This window comes from Notamacropus eugenii, chromosome 1, assembly GCF_028372415.1.
Source record: "Notamacropus eugenii isolate mMacEug1 chromosome 1, mMacEug1.pri_v2, whole genome shotgun sequence".
Lineage (NCBI taxonomy): Eukaryota > Metazoa > Chordata > Mammalia > Diprotodontia > Macropodidae > Notamacropus > Notamacropus eugenii.
The window spans coordinates 729,882,776-729,908,579 of NC_092872.1; the positions used below are offsets into that span (position 1 = coordinate 729,882,776).

The 25,804-nt window shown below is 36.1% G+C and overlaps 1 non-coding gene and 1 pseudogene across 1 annotated transcript; both read left to right on the forward strand.

The window, feature by feature from the left end:
* Positions 1-269: 269 nt before the first annotated feature.
* LOC140521813 (U6 spliceosomal RNA) lies at positions 270-376 on the forward strand. Its single transcript, XR_011973101.1, has one exon. It is a non-coding gene; the product is annotated as a U6 spliceosomal RNA (small nuclear RNA).
* A 21,179-nt stretch (positions 377-21,555) lies between these two features.
* On the forward strand, positions 21,556-22,363 carry LOC140520395 (UPF0489 protein C5orf22 pseudogene; annotated as a pseudogene).
* Positions 22,364-25,804: the final 3,441 nt, after the last annotated feature.

Consider the following 25,804-nt stretch of genomic DNA (forward strand, 5'->3'; position numbering starts at 1 on the left):
TTAGAAAGTGCTGAGTTTCCCCTCAGTAGAAAGAACCCTGAATAGTCCTTTTTTCGGATATGTATATAGAATATTCCTTTCTAAGTCAATGAGGAATAGCCTAACTCTAAAAATTAATTGATTTTGAGTTAGTGTCTTTTCTTGACAAATGTCACTGGGACATCCCAGAGTTTGTGTGATATGAGGGAAATGAGCAAGCTGTGTATTTTAGGGTGGGAGAAAAGTAAACTTGAGGTTTATGTACTGGCGCATACAAACTAATTCTACTGGTTAGCTTCAACAGCACATATACTAAAAAATTGGAAGGATATAGAGAAGAATAACACGGCTTCCACATAAGGATGACATGTGAATTCATGAAGCATTCCATACTGGCTAGCCATTGATGAAGTTCGGTTTACTGATTATGTCTGAAACAGAGCTAATCAAAAATCTCCCACATTCTGTAGATGGGAGAATTATGGAATAGGTTATCCAGCAATTGATCATTTTGAATATTTCATATCCATTGTTTATGCTGGATTAGATTTCTATCATAGTTTCTCTTGCATTCTTCTTTTTCTTCTCCAGGGGAAAGAAATGAATAAAATAAGTTTGAAAAACAATCAAAGAGTTCAGTGATTGTCACATAAAGGGCGGAGGATAGTAGGGAAAGAGGAGGGAACCTATATTGGTCTGGACAAGATAAATACATGAACTCAATTCTATTCAAGGCAGAGTCAACAGATAATAGAAAACACATTTATTAGAAAAGCTACAACATTTGAAATGGAAAAAGGAATCAAAAAGTGATACTTTCAGCAGAATTAGTCAACATAGTCTGTTCCCAGAGGCTCATACAATATGGCTCTCTCAATAGCTGCCTCATTTTCATTGCTCAGGGCTCTCACTGAAATCTTCCCTGCCTCCCTGAAATTGCCAGCCCCAATATCAGAGTTATGTTCTCTTTGTCATTGTAGGCCCTTAAGTATACATCATTGCTTTCATTCCCAGAAAATGCTAATATTAATGCCATAGGCTGCAAAGAGAGATCAAATAAAATACAAAAGTTTATGTAGGGGTAAAGTGAGGGTAGATGAATCAAGAATTCAAAACATTCAGTCAAATACGAATGAGAATGACTGGAGGTATTTCTTTTCTTTTCTTTTTGTGTATAAATGAGAAGAACATACCAGGTGACTTGCTTTGTCCACTGAAGGTAGGCTGTAGTCTTTACTTTTCAATTTTATCTGAATTAAAGTAAATTACAATCACATCTTATAACATTAATCTCAAGGATGCCTTTCCACTTGCCATTTAAATATTTTTAGAAGCATAATTAAAATGAAGTAAGACAATCATTAAACTCAAATATACACTTGAAATTTAGTGGTCAGACCAATAAATAGCAGGGTCATAGGATCATGGGATGAAAGGTTTAGAAATGGTTGAGACATTTGAGGTCATTCAGCACAAGAATTTCCTTTTACTGTTGAGGAAACTGAAGCTCATAGAGGTTAAATTTCTTATCCAAGTTCACACATGTAATAAATATATGAGCCAAAATTTAAATCTAAGTTCAAAGGCAAGGGGATTATCACCTACAGTCTAGATCACTAATCCTTCATGTTGTATCATAGTACATAATTCTTGACCATAGCATTCCATCTACTGTCCTGGAAACTTTCTTATGGTTCTCCTAATATCACAGCTATTTTTCCACTAAGTATATGACTGAGACTATATCATCACCAATTATTTTAATAAATGGAAAGGGAACAAACATTTATTAATCATCTGTTGTATTCCAGGCATTATGCTAATCACTTTATAAATATTATCTCAAGTATTCCTCTATCCATTATTTACAGATGAGAAAACTTAGGCACAAAGGAATTAAATAACTTACACAGGGTCACAAAGCTAATATTACCCTAGGGTTAGATTTGAACTCAGGTCTTCTTTACTTAAGCTACAGTACATTTATCCAATACACCACTTAGCTGCAAGTAGAGAAATGGATGAATGAACTAATTAATTAAAATGCATTTCTTAAGAACGTATTGTGTTCCATATACTTAGCACCAGAGATTCATATACCAAAATGATGATAGTCTCTGACTCAAGAATCTAACATTTTTACCACATCTGGCTAATATATATGAATTTGTGTGTGTATCTATATCTATTTAATTATAGATGTAGATATGTGTGTACGTATGTATATGTTCACATATATGCATCCATATATGCACACAAATATACATATATTCACATAGAGAGAGGTAATAGAGGCATGTATGTATGTGTGTGTGTACCTATTTAAATATTCATCTTGATCATTAGAATGTTAGCTTCTACAGGGGCAGTCTGTGCTCTATTTTTTTTCTCTTTTATTATATCTCTAATCTACATCTTTTGTCTTCCCTCTTGCCACTGGACTTTAGCGACTTTAGGACAGAATGAGACTAACAGCTTTATACAACTCTGCTTCACAAATCCAATTCATGTGCAAGTGCATGACACTTGTGATATCATGGGTCCTCTTTAAGGACAAAGTACATCAGCAGAAACTAAGTCCTTATCACAGTCTCAAATTACCTGACCAATAGTTATGCATATTGGCTCACTGGCTGATTAAATAAGGAAGACAACACATACCAAACCATGATGGAATTAGAAGAGTGAATTGTTGTAGGAAACTACAAGGAGGCTAAGTGGAGTACCAGGGAAATTGCTTCATGTAAACAAGGATCCTAGGGTGTCAAAGTACCTTGAGAGTGGGCATATGTAGATAATGCATATGAATAAGCAACTGACATTGTTACTTTAAGTTGCAATTATTTATACTATAGAGACACCATAAATATATACAACTAAACCTTGCTTGCCCTTGTTTGACAAATATGTACAGATTCTAAGAAGTCTTCAAACCAAACTATCCAAAGAAATCCAGAGAGATGTACCCAAGAAAAATAGACTTGTTTTCTGTGGTATGTTCACTTTTATACTAATTTTAATTTATCTCACACAAAGATCCTATTTAGTAAAAAGATGATAGGGAAAATATTTAGTGAAGCCATTTTTAATCGAACACCAGGAATTCATTGATTTGATTAATTATTTTTAATAACTTGATAGAACAAGAGAGGATTCTAGGAAGATGGAGGAGTAGGTCAGAAAATTCCAAGCCCAGAAAAGAGGTAAACTAGCACCTTGAGGGGAATAAAGTGTGGGTGGAGATAAATAGGCGCACAACAGGGGCTTTCTTGGGAGGTAGAGGTATGGTTCCTGTGAAGAGAAAACACTTCCAGGCTAGGTTCCATTTCCACAACAAGTGGTAAGCCATGGGGTTATTTGGTTTGGGAGGCTGCATTGGCCTCAGCAACAAGAACTTTTACTCCCAGATAGTGTGGGGAGATGGGTATTTGACCCAGGAAGATGGTGGGAGCCTTTGCTGGTAAAAAAAGTCAGGCACAGCTTTGCTGTGAAGAGCTGTGGTGTAAGAAGGAAGCAGTATAAGGCCAGTGAGTGCAAAAGTAGTGGGGCAGAAAGCCACTGACTGTTCTCACTCAGAGGAGATTGGCTTGGCTTTGGTTCTAAGCTAAAGGGGAAAAGTGAAGATCTGGGACAAGTGCCACCATCTCCCATACTCCAGGATTAGAAGTGATTAAAAAAATTAAACTATTACCATCAAAAACAAAATGCACAGGCAAATGAAAAAAAATCTTAACATAGAAACCTATCATGGGAATAGAGATGACCAGGGTTTATCTTCAGAGAAGGATACTGAAGTAAAGATACCCCCAAAGAATAACATCAAATGGTCAACAAAATAATTTATAGAAGATCTTTAAAAAGACTTTAAAAATAAAATGACAGAGAATGAGGAAAAACTAAAAAAGTAATAATAATCCAAGAAAAACAAGAACATTATGAAAGGAAAGTTAACCAATTAGAAAAGGAGATCCAGAATCTTAAGGAAGAAAATGACACTTTGAAAAATGGAATTCATCAAAGTGAAGTCAGTGAAATTATAAAAGATCAAGAAATAAATAAACAAAATATGAATAATGAAAAATAGAAGAGAAAGTGAAACATCTTATAAGAAAAACAATAGATTTAGAGAATAGATCAAGCAGAGAAAATATAAAAATAATTGGACTAACTGAAAATGATAATGCAAAAAACAAAATTTGATACAATAATACAAGAAATAATTAAAGAAAATTGTCTTGAAGCATTAGAACAAGGCAGGAGGATGGGGGGAAGGTGAGTAGAAATAGAAAGAATCCACTGATCACCAATTAAAAGATGTCCTATGAGGAAAACTCATAGGGATATCATAGTCAAATTCCCAAAACTTCAAGGATAAGATATTAAAAGTATCAAGATAAAAACAATTTAAATATGATGGAGTCACAATTAGAATTACACAAGGCCTACCAACGGAGACCTTGAAAGACTGGAGTTGTGGAATACAATATATTGAAGAGAGAATGAACTGGGGCTTGGGCCAAAAATATAATGCCTTAAAGTGTTCAATATTATTTGGGATAAAAGGAATGGACATTTGATAAACTCTCAGACTATCAAGATCTCATTAACAAAAATCCTGAACTTAATAGAAGATTCGACATACAAGAACCAAAAGAAATATAAGGCATATACAAAAGACTGATTATGAGGCATTCATAAAGATAGATTGTTTGCTTTTTATACACATAAAATGTATGACTAAGACTCAATAATTTGTTAAGTCATAGCAAAGTTTGTGGTAAATCTGACTATGATATTAATTTAAAAATAAAACCATTTAGGGATAGCTAATAAGAGTACTTATTTTATATATGAGGTGCAAGAGGAAGAATTGATACAAAGGAATTAGATGGCGGACGAGGGCTGATAACCTACTTTCATCAAGAATTGGTTTAAGAGAGAACAATACATATTTATTTAGAAAATATAAAAAATATAAAAAATCTTCTAAATTCAGAGGAAATAAAACAGTAGGGGAATAGGGAGGGTGGAATGGACAAGGGAGGGTGAGGGAATAGGTAAAAGGGGGTATAGAAGGGTGTTTAGATTTATGGAAATAGGAAGTTTTCCCCTCTAGTTTGAAACCAAAAATAGGGAGGGATTCTTTGAGGGGGGTAGGCAAGTAATAGGAGGGCAAAGTAGTAGGTATATGTAAAGTAGAGGAGTAAGAAGGGATGGGGAACAAGAGATATGCACAAATATAAAAGTCAAAGATCAGGTGTAGAATAGTTTTGGGAAAGTATATGTCTATATATGTATGCATTGATGTATATGTGGATGTATATATAGCTATAGAGAAACATATCCAAACTTTATTGTAGTCTTTTGGGGGTAGTGGGGGGAGAAGAGAAAAAGAACAAAGTGAAAAAGATGCACAGCAGAGAACAAGAGAACTCACAAGGAAGGAAAGATGGACGATTTTCCACACAAGTATTGTTTATCATACAAGCTTTTTTGAAATGAAAATATATTGTTACATAATTTGAATCTTGTCATGTTCTGCTATGCACAACTTGTCTTATTTTTCTTTTTAACTTTGTATCTAAGTTCCAATATTTAAGTTTATGATATATTTTTGCTTCTTTTCTCTACCCTCTATATGTGTTCTGATGTTTGAGTCAAATAAAATTTAAAAAAAAAATTACTTGATAGGACTAGTTGGCTGTTTGGGGGCTATATAGAACAGATATTAACAAGGGAATTGAAGAAATGAAACAATTGTTCAAAATGAAAGCGTATTGATCCATTTCCTAGTGACTTAATATATAGATAACATAAAGGAAATCCTCAAGTTTTTATTTTGTCTGTAGACTTTTTTTTTCCTTTAGCAACTCTAGATGATTATGTACATTTGGTATAACCACGCATCAGGAGGTCATTTTTGTTTTTTGTTTTATTTTTAGACATTCTTGGGAGTGTGTGTGTGTGTGTGTGTGTGTGTGTGTGTATAGAATGCTTTCCTCATAATTGTAACTCCCTGGATTCAAAGCTAAATCAATACTTCCAATATAGATAACACTTCCACTTACTTTTAAATCTGGTAGAAGTCACATTTCCCAAGAGATGGTATTGCTAACAGTTCTGAAGAGGAGTAAACTGAGGACACCAACATTCTAGCACATCATCTGGATAAGTTAGGTCTAGTATTTGGGATTTTAAAATACAGCTCTCATGATTTACCTGCTTTTATTCTCTCACACCATTCAATAAAAACAAAGAGTCTAGAGTTCTGTATTGGGAGATCTGGGTATCTGACTCTCTTACATTCCTACCTGGTGAACATGAGGAGTGTTCAGATCCTTTGTCCTTGTGTATTGCCTCTCTATTAAAGCGAAGAATTAGATAGAAGATGGCTTTTCCTCTGCTTGCAATATAGCAGTCTCTCTCTCTCTCTCTCTCTCTCTCTCTCTCTCTCTCTCTCTCTCTCTCTCTCTCTCTCTCTCTCTCTCTCCCTCCCTCCCTCCCTCCCTCCCTCTCTCTCTCTCTCTCTCTCTCTCTCTCTCTCTCTCTCTCTCTCTCTCTCTCTCTCTCTCTCTTTCTTCTTCTTCCTATGCTTCTTCTTTTCCTCCCTTCATCTCTGTATCCATCTCCAAATGATATGCACTGATTTAATGTAACTGAGACAGGCATGACTTTACTGTCCCTAATTTAACAAATTTGAGGCATCTAGCTAATTGGATAAAGCATTGCCCAATAGTTAGGAAAACTGAGTTCAAACCTGTTGTTAAACACAGACTAGCTGTGGGAACCTGAGCAAGACACTTAAGCTTTGTTTACCTTAATCCACTACAGAAGGAAATGGCAAATTATGTAAGTATTTTTGCCAATAAAATTTCATGGGGAATGCAATCAAGATGGCAGAGCAGAAGGAGAGACAAGCTCTGGCTCTCCCCTCATAGCCCTTAAATGTCTGTAAAAAAATGACTCTAAACAAATTCTAGAGTAGCAGAAGCCACAAAACAACAGAGCAAAAGAGATTTCAAGGTCAAGACAGCCTTTAAAGCCAATAGGAAAGGTATATTGCACCAGGCTCAAAGTAGAGCACAGTCCAGTCTTGGCCCCTGGGCATGACATAGACAGGACTGGAGTAGGCTTCAAGACTTGGAATCATGGGCAGCAGCTGTGGATTCCTGATTTCTCAACTCACAAATGCCAAAGACAGCTTCAAAAGTCAGTGCAAGAGCTCTTTCATCTTGGTGAGCACTCAGTGTGGTGGCAGTGTCCATTTTAGGGGCAGTCTGCCTAAAGACCCTGGGGGAATGGAGCAGCTGATCCAGATCTCAGTGATGAGTGACAGTCCTAGGGTGATGAGGAGCTTTGTTGTGGTGGAAATGGTGGAGGCTCTGGAGAGCGAATTCTACTGCCAGATCCTGTGCAGAAAAGACTGTGGTTGCTCCCAGAACAGAGTCCAGGCCAGGAGAGGAGTAACTCCTCTACCTTGATTGTGTCACTTTGGAGGAACTGAGAACTTATAGGTCCTTAGAGTATGCCCTGTACTTGACAAAGGACTCAAAAGTCATGTAATTGGCTGGGGAAATGTCCAAAAAGGGGGGGAAATGATTAGAAGCTTACTTTCTTGCTGAACAGGTATTTTCTTCCATCCTTTCAGATGAAGAAGAAAAAAACATACCATCAGAGGAAAACATAAAAATCAAGGTTTCTGCATGCAAAACCTCCAAAACATATGCAATTGTCTCTGGCCATAGAAGAACTCAAGAGATTTTGAAGCTCAAGAGAGGTGGAGGAAAAATTGGGAAGAGAAGTGAAAGTAATGCAAGCAAGTGATGAAAAGTGAGTCAACACCTTGCTAATGAAGATCCAAAAAAGTGCTGAAGAAAATAACATCTTTAAAAATAGATTACCCCAAATAGCAAAAGAGGTCCAAAAAGCCAATGAGAAGAAAAATGCTTTAAAAAGCAGATTAATCAAGTGGAAAAGGAGGTTCAAAAGTTCACTGAAGAAAATAGTTCCTTAAGAACTAGAATGGAGCAGGTGGAAGCTAATGACTTTATGAGAAACCAAAAAATTATGAAATAAAACCAAAAGAATGAAAAAAAATAGAAGACAATGTGAAATATCTCATTGGAAAAACAACTGACTTGGAAAATAGATCCAGGAGAGACAATTTAAAAATTATGGGACTACCTGAAAGCCATGACCAAAAGAAGAGCCTAGACATTATCTTTCATGAAAATATCAAGGAAAATTGCCCTGATATTCTAGAACTAGAGGTTAAAATAAATATGAAGTAATCCACCAATCACATAGTGAAAGAGATTTTCAAAAGAAAAACTCCTAGAAATATTGTAGTCAAATTCCATAGTACCCAGGTCAAAGAGACAATATTGCAAGCAGCCAGAAAGAAATAATTCAAGTATTGTGGAAATATAATCAGGATAACACAAGATCTAGCAGCTTCTACATTAAGGGATTGAAGGGCTTGGAATATGATATCCCAGAGTCAAAGGTGCTAGGATTAAAACCAAGAATCACCTACTCAGTAAAACTGAGTACAATACTTCAGGGAAAAAATGGTAATTCAATGAAATAGAGGGCTTTCAAGCATTATTGATGAAAATACCAGAGCAGAATAGAAAATTTGACTTTCAAACACAAGAATCAAGAGAAGCTTGAAAAGGCAAACAGGAAAGAGAAATCATAAGGGACTTACTAAAGTTCAACTGTTTACACTCTTACATGGAAAGATAATATTTGTAACTCTTGAAACTTTTCTCAGTATTTGGGTAGTAGGAGGGGTTATATACTTGTACATAGACAGAGGGTGCCAGGTGAGTTGAATAGGAAAGTATGATATTTAAATAAATAAAATTAAGGGGTAAGAGAGGAATATATTGAGGGGAAAGGGAGAATTGGAATGGGACAAATTATCTCTCATAAAAGAGGCAAGATAAAGTTTTATCAATGGAGGGGAAAAGTGGGAGATGGGAGGGAAAAAGTGAAACTTACTCTCATCACATATGGCTTAAGGAAGGAATACCATGTACACTCAATTTGATATGAAAATCTATCTTACACCAGAGGAAAGCAGGGGAGAAGGGGATAAGTATGTTGCGGGGCGATAGAAGGCAAGGTAAATGGGAGAAGGGAGTAATTAGAAGTAAACACTTTTGGGCATAGATAAGGTCAAAAGAGCGAATAGATTAAATGGGGGAGTAGGACTGGAGGGAGGGAAGTATAATTAGTCTTTCACAACATGAGTATTATGGAAGTCTTTTGCATAACTACACATGTATAGCCTATACCGAATTGTTTACTTTCTCAATGCGAATGGAAGAGGAAGGAGTAAGGGAGAAACTCAAAGTTTTAGGAAGAAATGTTAAGGGGTGGAGCCAAAATAGTGAAGTAGAAAGATGCATATACTCTAGTGCTTCCCACAAAGCCCACAAAACACCTGAAAAAAAATGACTCTCAATAAATTCTAGAGGTGCAGAAGCCACAGAACAACAGAATGAAATTGATTTCCAGGCAAAGGTAACCTGGAAGGCTGATGGGAAAGATCTATCTCACGGAACACTGAGCAGAGTGGAGCTCAGCCTGGGCTGTGCCGCTGGAATGAACAGGACCTGAACAGACCTCTGGGGCAAAATACCCAGCAGGGAGGGTCCCAGACCCCTCAACCCACAAGCTCCAAAGAAAGCTCCAAAGGTCAGTGTGGAAAGGCTTTCCCAGATGGGTGAGAGGGGAGCGGGGTTCCTCCAACACATTCAGCAGCAGCACCAGAAGCAGGCAACAGGTGGCTACGGTGGCTGTGGAAGCAGAGTGGGCCCATTGTCCAGGCAGCTCAACTTAAAGCCCCTGGGTGAATTGAGCAGTTGATCTAAATCTCAGCCTTGAGCATGGCACTGGTGGGGAGGAGGAGCACTAGGATCCTCCTCTTGAGAAAGGATTCAGAAGTCAAGTAACTGACTTTGAAAATGCCCAAAGAAGGGAAAAACAGGACCATAGAAGGCTACTTTCTTGATGAACAGGCATCTCCTTCCATCCTTTTAGATGAGGAAGAACAAGGCACAATGTCAGAGGAAGTCAAGGCTTCTGACTGCAGTCAGAATGAATATGAAAATGAATATGAAATGAGTTCAAGCCATAGAAGAGCTTGAAAAGTGGGTCAGCAACTTGCTAAAGGAGAACCAAAAGAAATGCTGAGGAAAATAATGCCTTTGAAAAGAGACTAACTTATTTGGAAAAAGAGGTCCAAAAAGCCAGTGAGGAGAAGGAGGCTTTAAAAAACAGGACTAGCCAAATGGAAAAGAAGGTCCAAAAGCTCACCAAACAAAATAGTTCTTTAAAGGAGAGAATGGAGGTCAGGGAAGCTAATGACTATAAGATAAACCAAGAAATTAAAAAACAAAACCAAAAGATTGAAAAAATTGAAGATATTGTGAAACATTTCATTGCACAAACAACTGACCTGGAAAATAGATCCAGGAGAGAAAATTTAAAAGTTTTGGGACTACCTGAAAGTCATGATCTAAAAAATAACCTACATATTATCTTTCATGAAATTGTCAAGGAAAACTGCCCTGTCATTCTAGAACCAGAGAGCAAAATAAACATTGAAAGAATTCACCAATCACCTTCTGAAAGAAACCCGAAAAGAGGACCTTCTACGAATATTGTGGGCAAATTTCAGACTTCCCAAGTCAAGGAGAAAATATTTCAAACAGCTAGAAAGAAATAATTCAAGTATTGTGGAAATATAATCAGGATAACAAAGGATCTGGCAGCTTCTATACTAAGGGATCAAAGGGCTTGGAATAGAATATTCCAGAAGTCAAAGGTACTGGGATTAAAACCAAGAATGACCTACCCAGTAAAACTGAGTATAATACTTCAAGGGAATAAATGGTCATTCAATGATATAGAGGAATTTCAAGGATTCATGATAAAAAGATCAGAACTGAATAGAAAATTTGACTTTCAATCATAAGTATCAAGAGAAGCATGAAAAGGTAAATAGGAAAGAGAAATCATAAAGGACTTTTTAAAGCTGAACTGTTTACATTCCTACATGGAAAGATAATATTTGAGATTTATCTCTGTATTTGTGTAGGTGGAAGGATTATACACACATACATACACACACACACAGACACACATGCACACAGACAGAGAGTACATGTTGAGTTGAATCAGAAGAGATGACATCCATAAAAAAAACAAAATTAAACTAAGGGGTGAGAGAGGAAAATTTTGGGAGGAGAAAGGGAGAAATGGAATGGGACAATCTATCACTCATAAAAGAGATAAGAAAAGTCTTGTTCAATGGAGGAGAAAATGAGGAGATGAGAGGAGAAAAGTGAAGCTTATTCTCTTCAGCTTTCATGGCTTAAGGAGGGAATAACATGCTCACTAAATTTGGTATGAAAATCTATCTTACGCTACAGGAAAGCAGGGGAGAAGGGGATAAGTGGGGTGAGGGGAATGGTAGAAGGGAGGGCAAATGGGAGAAGGGAGTAACTAGAAGTAAACACTTTTGGGAAGGGAGCAGGTCAAATGAGAGAATAGTAAAAAGGTGGGGGGGACAGTGTAGGATGGAGGACAATATAGTTAGTCTTATACAACATGACGATTATGGAAGTCTTTTGCAGAATGACACATATATAGCCTATATTGAATTGTTTGCCTTCTCAGTGGGAATGAGTAGGGAGAGAGGGAGAGAGAGAAGTTGGAATGGTGAGAATTATTATTGCATATAACTGGGAAATAGGAACTAAAGATAATGGGGTATAGAAATTTACCTTACCCTATGAGAAAAGAGAGAAGATGGGGATAAGGGAAAGGTGGGGTGTGATAGAAGGGAGGGCAAATTGGGAGAGGGATAATCAGAATGCATGGTGTCTTGTGGTGCAGGGAGGGGAGAGATGGAGAGAAAATATGGAACTCAAAATCTCTTGGAAATGAATGTTGAAACCTCAAAATAAATAAATAATTTTTTATAAAAGAAAAAAAAGAAAATTTCATGAAACTATTGGTGTGTTATGGTCCATGGGGTCATAAAAAGTTGGACATGTCTGAATGACTAAACATGCACACACTTTGCATATTGTATTTTTGATAGCAGTTTTTGGTAGGTATGGGGCAGTCAGATAATTTGCACTGAGAATGAAGTTGTCTCATTAATAGATAGTTTGTGGAAGGATGTAGGCACCCTCCCATCTTAAGCTTTTTAAAAATATAATTGGTTGAGAAAATCCAAAATCTTCAATATCAGATTTATTCTGAAAAATTCATAGTATGCCTTCATTGATATACTGATATAAACAGCCTTCAAACACTGTTAAAGAGGTGACTTCTTACTTAGACTCTGCAGATTCCTTAAAAAAAAAGTGTTTATTCACATCAAAATAGCATCCAGATACATAAAATGAAGGCTACAAGAAGGTAGAGTATGTTCTGAGTTTCTATCAGAGGTCTAAAGTTTAGCAGAGACTGGGCATATGTTCTTTCTTTCAAAAACAGAGAAAACATAGATAACATAATTAGTAGCTGTCCTCAGTCCCGTTAAAGCTATTGTTTCCTCTTTAAAAAAAAAAAAAAAAAAAACAAAAACAAAAACAGACATACAAAGACAGAAATCCAGAAACCAAATTCATTACCTATTTTCTGCCCACAGAGGACTGCAGACAAGATGAAATGAACACCTAACACACATATTCAAAGGACAAAGGCAATAAGTGAATATCAATAGTCACCTCAAATACCCTTGGTCTTCATCTATGTCCAAGGATATGAGCTAAATCAGAAGGGTGCTTTTTGTCTCTGTGTCTAGCAAAAATGCTCAAGAAAGCAGAGGTTTCAGCTGGAAGGTTTTACTTTTCTTTTTAATTTGTTTTTTCTGTAGATGCATTCTGTCATATATAGAGAAAATTTCTCATTGCATTCTCCTGTTTCCTGAATAAATCTCCACTACGCACACACACGCACACACACACACATATACACAGCAAATATTTAATAATTTCTAAACACTTCTTGGTTTAATGACATGCTAGGTCACAGAACTTTAAAAGTCACAAATATTGGAGGAGGGACTGGACAAGGTAAAACTCTATGTTATGAAAATATTTATGATCAGACACAGCAGTTATATCTCCCTCCTAGACAACTAATTTGTTATTATTAATTAATAAGTATTTTGTACACTGTTACACTAGAAGGTTGCCTTCTCTGTGTGAAATATTATATAAGTATGGAAAATTCATGTTGAATGTCAGGAAAGAATTTTGACAGAATCATAGAACCTAAGAGCTAATAAGAATTTCAGTGGTCATCAAGTCAAATTTGTAGGTTCAAGAGCATCCTCTCTATTTTATCTCTGTACAATGGTCATCCAGATTTTTCTTAAGGATTTCTAAGTTAGGGGTGGGTTGTGGACAAGGTTCCTGACTGATATTCAGGAAGGCCACTTTACATTCCATTAGCTCTGTTAAGAAGACTTTCCCCCCTCCCTGAGATCAAGAACAAATTTGTCACTTTGCAACATTCAATTTTCCTGTTTCTGCCCTCTGTGGCCCAAAAGAGCAAAATTAAGACTCTTTTTTCATAATAGCCCTTTTATAAGTTTTTTTTTTTTCATATTAGCCATCCCCAGATTGTTCAAAGAACTATTAGATGGAGTGGACTTGGGGCCTTTTCCCACTGTGATTGTCCTGATCTTGGCACTTTCCAATTTCCCAATGACCTTCCTCAACTGTTGTTCAGAGCTGGGCATGAGTCTCCAAATGTGATGTAAACAGAGTAGATCTTTACTCAACCAGACTCTGTAATGTTGCCTTAGTCAAAGAGGCTAATGAATAGACTGTTAGTAATACTAAATTATTTACCTTTTACAGAATTGGAATAAGAGAATGTTATGCTCTAATGTATAGTGTCATTAATTTTCTTTCCATGTTCTTTCCCTTTCAATTCTCAGTTTCAGGGTGTGTGTGTGTGTGTGTGTGTGTGTGTGTGTGTGTGTGTGTGTGTGTGTGTGTGTGTGTGTGTGTGTGTGTGTGTACACATACACTTGCATTTTATTTTGAAAAGTGAATATAAAATAAAGTGATTTAATCAGACCCTGTATTTAACACTGAACAATCTAAACATATCAGTAATAGATTGTCTTTGGATGAGAAAGGCAATATAGGGATGAAAAAGATAATACAGAGATAGGGGAGCAAAGAGATTCCAATGTAATTCTTCTATACAGCTTTGCTCAAAATTGTATCAGCATAACAAATTCAATGCAGGTTTTTCTGAAGAGGAATGATGCAAAGATATCAGAAAAGGTTCAAGGCAACAGCACAGACTAGATTTTAAAATTAAAGCCAGAGACATAACTGATATGGTTTGGATTCTGTATAATGGGGGGAGGGCTTTCAGGTAAGCCATACTATTTATCTGTATGCTGCCAAATAACCTACTTAACCTCCTTTTTCTCCTTTCAGTCATTTGTCTGGGTGTTTTGTGAACATCAACCAAACACTGGAAACAACGATGATGCTTTTTGGGGGGTGGGGGGGGTTGGCAGGAGACTCATATGATGGGATCACGTACCTGATATTTTGGACATTTTCACCTTTTAGAAAGACTGCTGTGGCCTGATTATGTGGTCCTTATCAGTAAGTCTTACAGAATGCCTCCCTCCTCTGAACTTTGAAGGAACTCATTTTCAAAACTACTCATTGGGCATTTAAAAGCCTAGGAAAATGAACAGTATCATGTCCTATATTCATGCCTGTCTTTCAAAACGGATTCCATACTCCTATAGGACAGAGGTGAAATTCCAACAGAACTTCAACTTAACAAGCATTTCTTACATAATGAGTATACTTTGGGTCTTGTAGCAAGAGGGATAGAAAGTGTCATGCATATAGTATGGGCTTAATTCATGGACATTAATGAATTTTCCTCCGTTAATGAATATCTGTAGATGAAAACTGTTGTAAACTCATCTAGACATTCCAAAGAATAATGGGAAACTATGCCTCAAAGTCATTAAATTCTGTATTCCTTTATGATCTAGTAAAATATATACTAGATTATACCCCAAAGAAATCAAGAAACAGGATAAGAATCATTTCTTCATCTGTCTCCTCTTCATCACACACTCTCATTTTGGACCTTGCTTGGTGTCCTGACTGATTACTGGAGAATATTAAATGGAATGTCAACTTGGCTCTTCATTCTTCCAGGTCACATTTTATCATAACATATAATGTATATAAGGTTTTTTGTCAACCTTAAATAAATTTCTGACATTAGGATTCAATATTCCATTTCACTGCTTTCCACCTGGAAATATATGTGTACATATACGCATAGATAGAGAGATACACACACATACAAACACACACGTATATATGTATGTGTGTCTATATATGTATATTTATATATACATACATGTATATAGTGGTCTGTAGTTTAGGAACTGGTTGTTACACACATGCAAGGAAAATTAAAAGGAATTCAAAATTCAAATTCATTGACCTCAAACAGAGGTTAATGTATGTCTGAAACCAGGAGAGAAATCTTATTCTGCTTATTTTTATTGAAATGAGCACCACCAGGAAAAAAATCATCTGCTACAGTTCACCCAGTTGAACAAAGAACTATGTTTCAGCTGTCTGCAAGGGGATGGCATGATCCTAAACAACAACATATAAGTAACTATCAAAGAGCAGTAGAAATCCAGACAGTAAATTGTTCTCTTCCAGTCTCCCCATCACTTTTGACACAAGGATACATAGTGACTGTAATACTTAAATTTTATCCTGAGACTTTTGGAACTCTTCTGACACAGACAGAGGAGTTGATAGGAAGGGACAAAGAAGGATATAGTTACCATAGCACTGATCTATTCTGCCAGGCATGGGTCTGAACCTTACAGACTGATGTATTATACATATTTCTAGTGTAATAATGTCTCAGTGCCATTCAATTTCACATAAAGGTTATAAATACTTCTTTGGAATTGCCACTTAATGTACCATCACTATACGTATGCAAACAGAAATGTAGTCAGTGTTATAGGCTAAGCGTAGGAGACTTTGCTGTTTAAAGAGAAAATAAGACAGTGGTGACACTGTGTCAAGAGACTTTTACCATTGCCTATGCAATGATTCCATTCCCAATTTATTTTCTGGAACTGACCTGCTGCTAGGCATCACCACTTATGGGCAGCCATTGGCATGTTCCCAAAGCTGACTCAATAACAAAAAAACAACTTTAGTAGTATTAGAACTGAGAAAAAAATCTAAATTTAAAAGGCTGATTCTTTCTCATGCAGAAAGTTTTCCTTCATCTAACTTAAATTACAATTCTCTTGTTTCTCAAGTTAACAGTACTAGCAAGTTTATAATTGTAACTAAATGACAGTCATTGAACATGTCTATCTTCTACAGCTAGTAAGCTTCTAGGTTATTTTACTTTTTCCCTAAAAGTTCCTGTCACATTTTATTTTAAAAGCATTTTTTCCCAATTGCAAGACAATTTCAGGATGCATTTTTACAATATTTTGAGTTCCAATTTGTTTCTCCTTCTTTTACTCCCTCTCCTATGCTCTTGATAGGCAATTTGATCTAGATTACACATGTGCTACCATGTAAAAAAACTCCATATTACTTACATTTGTGAAAGAAGTAGATCTAAAGAAAAAAAACATAACGAGAGTAAAGTAAATGAAAAAAAAGTATGCTTCAATCAGCATCCACAATCTATCAGTTCATTTTCTGGTTGTGGAGAACATTTTCCTTCATGAGTCCTTTGTACTTGTTTTGAATCATTATGTTGTTGAGAAATGCTGAGTTATTCAGAGCTTATCATCACACAATGTTGCTGATAATGGTAGTCTTTGTTTTCCTGGTTCTGCTCATTTCATTTTGTCAGTTAGTACAAGTCTTTCCAGTTTTCTTCTGAGGTCTGTCCATCATTTTTTATTGCGCATTAGTATTCTGTTATATGCATATACCACAGGTTGTACAGCCATTCTTCAATTGATGGTCATCCTCTCAGTTTCCAATATTTTGCCACATGTAGGTGCTTTCCCCCTTTTATGATCAGTTTGGAACACAGACTTAATAATCCTTTTTCTGAATCAAAGGGTATGCACAGATTGATTGCCCTTTGGTCATAGATCTAAATTGTTCTCCGGAATGGTTGAATCAGTTCACAACTCTGCCAAAAGTCTATTAGTGTCCCAATTTTCCTACATCTCTCCAAAATTTATCATTTTCCTTTTTTTTGCCATATAAGCCAATTTGACAGCTGTGAAGTGGTACCTCAGAGTTGTTTTAATGTGCATTTCTCTAATCAAAAGTGATTTAGAGAACTTCATCTGCCCATAGATAGCTTTATTTTCTTAATCTGAAAACTTCCTATTTATATACTTTCACCATTTATTAATTAGGGAATGACTTGCATTCTTATAAGCTAAGTTCTCTATATATTTGGGAAATGAGGCCTTTATCAGACACACTTGATGTAAAGATTGTTTCCCAGTACGCTACTTTCCTTCTAATCTTAGTTGCATTGGTTTTGTTTGTGAAAAAGCTTAATTCAACATAATCCAAATTATCTGTTTTACATTTCATAATTCTCTCTATCACTTGTTTGGTCATGAGAACCTGTAACTCACTTAATTTCTTTAAGAATTTGGATGCTATACCACTTAGTGAATATATGTTTGATATTGATATTAGCTCATTTTCTACGATATCTTTTAGCAAGTTGTACTTTCCTTTTTTATTTTTTTTAACTAAGTGTATTTTTGCTTTGTCTGACATCAGAATTGCTACTACTGCTTGTTTTTTTTTTTTTTAACTCATTGGTACATTTCCTGTCCTGGACTACATTCCCCTTCTGCCTGAATGAGGCAGACCTTTCTTGGTGATCTTCCAAGTTACATACACTAAAAAGTTGGTTCACACCATCTTATTGCTGGTTCTGCTGTTTCAGGATTTGTTTTGGGGTGCTATTTCATAGTGTTTGGAGGTGAATATGGGAGAATCACTGCAATTTACTGCTTACTTTGCCATATTGACTCCCGGAAGTCATGTCTCCTGGCACATTTTAAATTGATGTTGAGTTATTATTAAAACAGCAGTTGCACTAGGTATCAAAGAAGAGTGAATGGTTCATATATCCTCTGTGACTCATCTCAAACAGCCCTGGGTAAGACCATCTTGATAACTTTCACCAATCCATGTACACCTCACAATTGCCATACCCAATACCAAGGCTGGACCTCAAGATGATTATCACTGGTGGAAAAAAAAAACCTGACTCTAAGAATGAGAACTTTTCTATAAAACTAACACATTTATCTCAATATACAACCAAATGATTTATCTGATCTCATAGCTAAGACTACCACTCCAGTATTAGTAGGTAATGATGGCAGTTAGTATTCAGTAAAAGCTCTCCCAACTTATTTCTGCTACTTTGGTGTTGTGGAGATGAGGTGAGAGGTTCAATGAAGATCAGCCATTTCTAGGAGGCAACATGAGACAACACACATATTTTCAGGAGACAGAGAACTTAATTTGAAAATCTGCCCATGATAGTTATTATGTTTGTGAACCTGGGCAAATATCACAGCACGTAATAAGATATATGTGTTGTGTATGTATGTACACATATGTATATTTTTGATCAACTTAATTTATATGCATGTGTGTATGTATAATAGACTTAATGTTTTATGTATATATGATAGACTTAATTTTTCCTGAGTCTCAGTTTCCTCACATGTAAAAATAAGAAAGACTAGATGATTTCTGATGTATATGCCATGTATTTACTCATGTTTCATTTTTAAATGCTCTTTTTATGTTATTCATATTCTGTTTATTTATGTTCTATTTTATTTATGTTTGTGTTATATTCTATTTCATTTATTTATTTATGTTAATACCAGTGTCTGGTATTAAGAGCACCAAAGATATGACCTATAACCCACCTACTAGAATACAATACTTTGAGTCAAGGGACTGCCTTGTTTTTGACCTATCATATCCAAGTGCTCATCAAGATATCTTCCACTGTGTAGTGTCTTAATGATTTAAAATTAAATCTTCGGGATATAACCAATTGGGATGTATATCAAGGTTTCCCACATTTTCAGAAGCATGTGGGTTCTTTCTAAGTCTGACCCCCCCCCAAGTAAATGGCTGTCATTTTTCTAGTTTATATTCATTATATCATTTAAGTTAAACAACCCTACAAGGCAGTTAAAACTTTGTTCTCTCTTTTGAAAATTAGGAAATAGAGGCTCGAATGGGGTAAATAGTTAGCCCATGAACACATAGCTAGCAGTCTACAAGGGTAGGATTTGAATTTTGTCATTGATGGTCATTTCAGTACCAAACCATACACAAGAATCACTGTGTCCACTAACTAACTTTGCAAACCATATATTAATATTATCAATATTCTTTTGTTGTTGCAGTTCAGTTATTACAATCAAGTCTGATTCTTTCACCCTATTTGGGGTTTTCTTGGCAAAGATATGAGAGTGGCTTGCCATTTTCCTCTCCAGCTCATTTTACAGACAAGGAAACTGAGGCAAACAGGGTTAAGTCACTTGCCCGGGGTCACACATCTAGTAACTGTCTGAGGCCATATTTGAACTCAGGAAGATGAACCTTCCTGACTCCTGGCCCAGCACTGTATCCACCATTCCATCTTTGTACCTATTTTTATTTATTTTGTTTATATTTCTTAATTATATTTTAATGTAGTTCAGTAGTGGGGGGGGGGCATGCTTGATACCTCTGCTTTATATCATACTCTTAATATATAGTACAACAAATATCATCTTGAATTTACAGATGAGGAAACTGCTTCCCAGAAAAGCAAAAGAATTTACTAAAGCTTACTTCGGTGGTAAATGGCAGATCCAGGACTCCAACCCAGAAGTCCTTACTTCAAGGCCAATGTTCTTTTAACTATACCAAACTGCCACTCAGCTAAATCTCTAAGTTTTGTTTTAAAAACTGCTGACTAGGATGCTTAGAATTACTACTGTTCTGACTTTTCTAACTGTAAATCCTTCAGACTTGGCTATCTTTCAAATCTAAACTGCTCAAATTATTCATGCTGGCAATTTTGCTCTCAAAGCTATCTTTTTAAATGCATTGCAGTGAAAGGCATCAGAAGAATGGCAAATTATAAAAAAAAAAATACATTGCCAATGCAAGGTGCTATCATTATCCTTTGGTTTCATTTGTCCATTGGAATAGGTGGTATATTATCACTGGAATTGGATTCATACCCTAACTCACAGCCCCATTACCTCGGTTAGAAGCTTCTAGCCTAGCAGGGCATAGCAGTATTGTAATTATCTATTGACACCTCATTACCTTCTAATCATTTGAAGAAGGAAACATAATGACAGCTCTATCCAGAGCAGGAGATCTCTTGGAAAAGTGGGTAGGATACGCCATGAGACTTACCTGAGGAGGCAACTTTCTGTTGTTAACAGAGTTGAACTTTGGTGGCTCTTGAATGATCTAGCCTTAAAAAGGAATTGTAAACCCATTGATACTTTTGATAATAAAATAATTTTACTGATATTGCCTAATGGTTTTCCTCCCCTACCTTTCCCCCCTACACTTCTATATACCTGTCAACAGCCCTTACAATGGCACAATATTTATAGTAGTAAATAGATATGTGAATGAGTGAGTGAAAAAAATACTGAGAATTTGCCATATACAAAGTAATGAATTAAGTGCTAGATACTTAAACGTGAATGAAAAAATTAAAGAAGTCCCTGCTTTCAAGTAGCCTAACAGGGCTTGGTAATAGGCATAGGTGGGAGGGGTGTCTTGGTCTGGGAAGACACAAAGATAATGAATCAATGACAATGAAATATTTTCACATGCCTTTTTCAAGAATGATGGTTTTACTTTCATTACTTGTACCCAAGTAAGAAGTACAAAAAAAAAGGTTTGAGGAAAAGAATTTCTCTGAAGCTCATTTGTTGACCTTGACAGAAACAGAAAGATCTGAATTCAAGTCCTGTCTGTGACATTTCTGTCTGAGTGACCACTGGGTAAACCATTTTTTTTTTCTATCCATACATTAGGCAACTCTTTATGACTATAAGTTGTAGAAAAAATACTTACTTGATTTGGTAGAGAAAGTTTCCTCACTAGAGAGATCCCTGTAGCAATCAAATTAGAGCTCTAGTTTTTATTCCTATTCCTTTCTGTTCTAGGTATTGTACTATGTGTTGTAGATACAAAGATTGAAGTAAGCAAGTTCCTGCCCAAAGGGACCCTGTTCCCAATGATGTGCTATATAAGAGAACAAGACCCTCAGTACTGCTTCTTTTTAGTTCTACTTTCTGGTACTTGAAGAAAAGAGTGGGTGAGTTTTGGCTCTTTTAAAGATCCAAGGTAGGGTTTAGATTGCTCTGGGTTCTCTCATTTTCTTCTGGTAGCTCCTTTTTCACCTCCACCTGTGGAACATTGAGAAGCCTGAGGTTCCATTTCAGAGCTCTGAAGGTCTTGGAGTTCTAGAACACTGACAAAAATGAGCCATTTCTCAAGTAAGTAGCCTCCAGCTTAGACTTTCAGACTTTATCGGAAAAAACCCTTGGGTCCTGGGGGATCACCAAGGAGTCTTGCTTTCTACATACCAACATATTGGTTCAACGCATCTTGTCAGTACCACTACCTTTGTTCATTTTGATAGGCATCTAGATCTGCTTATTTCCTTCAATGTGCCAGCACATACTGTGTTTGATAAAGAAACTCTTTTAGAGAATTGAGTATTTGGAATTTGTTAATGCCTGAAAGTTATACAGGTCATTTTTCTCATGTAATCCCATTGAATCCATCATGGCCTCAACAAATCAAAGAGGGAAAAACATTGTTTTCAGTGGCCAAAGACATTTGCACTACCACTATCAGGGTTGCAAATACAGATCATTACTTGTGAAGTGATGACCTTTATGTCTTTGAAGATCAATTGGAGAACCCAAAGCCTTTAAAATTGTATTTAATTCTGTAAATTCCTTCTCAAATTGTCATCAGTCAAGAAGAAAATTAAGTAGTGCCTTCTGATAAGAAGCTAGAGCCAGCCACAGAACATTCACAAAGCATTATATGGATGAGCTGATCTTCTTCAGAAGTACTTTGTCCAAATCCAAAAGCAGAGATATTGGAAAATGGTTTGATCACCAAACTTGCATAATGCAGCAAATTTAGTTCTTAGGAAACTCAGGACTTCCAAACTAGAGCCAATGCTAGGGAGCTTCTCCAAATTCTAAATGAAAATATGCTTTGTTTTACATATAGACTTGGAATTTATTTTTCAGTTAAGAATTCTCTCTTACTAGAAGGAACCACAGAAAATTAAGTAATATCAATACTAAACATATATGCATCCAATTGCATAGCATTCAAATTCTTAAAGAAGAGGTTAAATGAATTATAGGAAAAAATAGACACTAAAAGTATATAAGATTTCAACTTTTGCTTCTCAGAGTAAGAGGAATCTAATCATAAAATAAACAAGAAAGAAGTTAAGGGCAAAATTGAATCTTAGAAAACTTTGAAACACTAGATCTCAAGAGAAAATTGAATGAGATTATATAGGATTATACCTTTTTCTTAACTCTACATGGCAACCTAGCAAAAACTGACCATGTACTAGGGCAAAAAATCTCACAACCAAAAGTAGAAAAACAAAAATATTAAATGTATCTTTTTCATACCATAATGCAATTAAAATTTACATTTAATAAAGGGTTGTGGAAGCACAGATACAAAGTTAAGTGGAAACTAAAAAATCTAATCCTAAAGAATGATTTGGTCAAAGAGCAAATCACAGAAATAATCAATAATTTCTTTAATGAGAATAAAAGCAGCAAGACAACATACTGAAACTTGCGCAATGCAACCAAAACAGTATTATGGGAAAATTTACATCTCTAAATGGATACATTAATAAAATAGAGAAAGAGAAGATCAATGAACTGGGTATTCAACTAAAAAAACTAGAAAGAGAGCAACTTACAAATCACCAATTAAACACCAAAATGAAATAAAAAAAATAAACACCTGAAAATCAAAGGAGAGATTACTACAATTGAAAGTAAGAACACATTGAACTTAAAAAGGAACTAGAAAGTGGTTTTTTATGGGGAAATGTATCACCAAGGAAACACTCACAGCACTGGTGGTGACTTTGAATATGCTGACCTAGTACTCAGTCACAAAGTATGACATATAGAAGGCAGAAGAAAAACATTTATTCTGACACCATAAAGCCAAATCCCCAAACTATGAAGCAAAATCCATCATAGCAGCCAAGAAGTCAATACATATTATCATTGCAAGGGGCAAAGCCATTCCCAAATCTCCTCTCTCCAAGCTGGGGCCTTCCCACAAACACTCATGAGCCTAGCTGTGCTTGCTTGCCTATGTCCTTCCCATCTTCTACCATCCCAGCTCTGCTCCCCACTTCCTGTTCCACCCATTCAGCAAGCTCCTCCCACCACATACAACTTAAGCTTCCATGTGATTTAAGCAGGTCACATGGGCCTATTAATGAATGGGAAATATTTTCCCATTTAAATTACCTTTACAGGAAAAAACAAAATAGATAAACTTTTGGTTATTTTGATTAAGAAAAATGAAAGAAGAAAACCAAATTACTAATATAAAAACTGAAAAGGATGAGTGCATCTGCAGTGAAGATGAAGGTAAAGTTATCATTAGGAGTCAAATACTTAAAAATAAACTTTCTTCAATTGATTAATGGTCAAATGATATAAACAGGCAATTTTAACAAGAAGTGAAAGCTATCAACAGTCACTTTAAAAATGCTGTAAATCACTACTGATCAGAGAAAGGAAAACTAAAACAACTCTGAGGTAAAACCACACACCCATCAGATTATTTAACATACCAGAAAAGGAAAACAACAAATTCTAGAGACTATGTAGAAGACTTGTAATGTATTGTTGGTGGAGCTGTGAACTACTCTAACCTTTCTGAAGACAATGTGGAATTATGTTCAAAGGGCTCTAAAACTGTCCATACCATTTGACATTAATAGCGATAGCACTACTAGGTCTATATCCCAAAGACATACAAGAAAAGGTAAAAGGACTTATTTGTATAAAGATATTTATAGCAGATCTTCTGTGCGTGTGCGTGTGTGTGTGTGTGTGTGTGTGTGTGTGTGTGTGTGTGTTTGGTGGTAGTGAATTAGAAATGGAGGGAAAGCACATAAATCGGGAAACAGTTGAACAAACTGTAGTATACTTTGTGATGTCATGTTAGAGGATGATTTTAGAAAAATCTGAGACTTACTTATATGAACTCATGCAAAGTGAAATGAGCATAATCCAAAGAACAGTCCAAACAACCAAAGCAATGTTGTAAGGATGAACAGCTGTGGAAGACTGAACAGCATCACTCTTGTTACCTTTGCCAAGTCAAGTTTGGCCTACTGTCTGTCTGAGCAAGTTGTTTCTATTCAAGAAAAGGTAAATCTATCTGGTCTTTTGGATATTTTTTTCATAGGGAGCTCACTGATGGCTTGTTCAATTTCTCTTTTTAAGCTAGTGTCATTTAAGTATTCTGTTTCCTCATACTAATCTGGGCAATTGCATCTTTGTAATATGCATGAAATCTTAGGCATTCACCTGGAATATTCAACTACTTCACCCCCAGCTTGAATGAAAACAAAGATTGGTATTCCACATAAAATATTATCAGTATTTTTTCCTAAACCTCCTCCCATGCAGCTTCTTTAAAATAATATTTTGATTTCTTATAAAATTTGAATTAGAAATTTTTTCAGTGAAAACAATCCAGAATCCCTCTGAGGAAATGACCTGCTTTCTCATGGAGGTAATGGACACCAGATATCCCAGAAGTTGACTAAGGGTAGTGATGGAGAACTCAGTGAAATCTCCAAGGATAGGTGCTGAAAGAACAACACTAAAAGTCCATTCTTCTGCACTTTCGTTTGCTATAGCTTTAAGACAGTGCTCTCCAGGAAGCTGACTAATAATCCTTCAAGTAACTGAGATGTGGATGTATTCATTCCCTCATACAGCTCTAAAATTAACTGTGCCAGCTGGAAGAGATCTTATCAGCTCTTCAGGAAAGAAATTCTGGCCTTCATTTCCTTGATCTTTCAACATGCCCCATAGAAGAACCCTTGGTCAGCACTTATGGAAGAAAAATCACCTCACAGCTTCAAGAGTTACAACTGGGATTCAGCAAACTGAGGCCTACTGACCATCAAGCCCTAGATCAGCAGGTAGCCTGCATTCAGGATCCTGCCTCCTCCATATGGATTCAGCAACACAAACTTTTTTTTTGATGTCATTGAGCAATATTATCACTTCTTTTTCCTTCTTCTACTTCCATTTATGACTTTGCATAGTCCTCACTCACTCAAATGGGATTCATTTGGCAGTCATGTCATCATTATGTCATGGTCCCCTTTGAGAATGAAGGACAAATCACAAACTGTGAATAGTCTGAACTACTCCAATGGGGATCCAGCTGGCAGCTGTCCAACTCAACTCTGTTCCCCTCTCCTTTCCTCTTCTCTGTCTCCCCACAGTGGGTATCACGCCCTTATCAGAGGGTGTTCTGCCCTAAGGAAGTTAAATTTTGATGGCTCAAAACTATCAAGCTATCTTGAGATGTACTGGCTAGATTTCTTTCTTAAAGAGTACACCTTAACTCCAATTCACTCTGGATCTTGTGGATTGGACAACAGTAGGTGCCTAATCAAGCACCACTTAATGTTGACT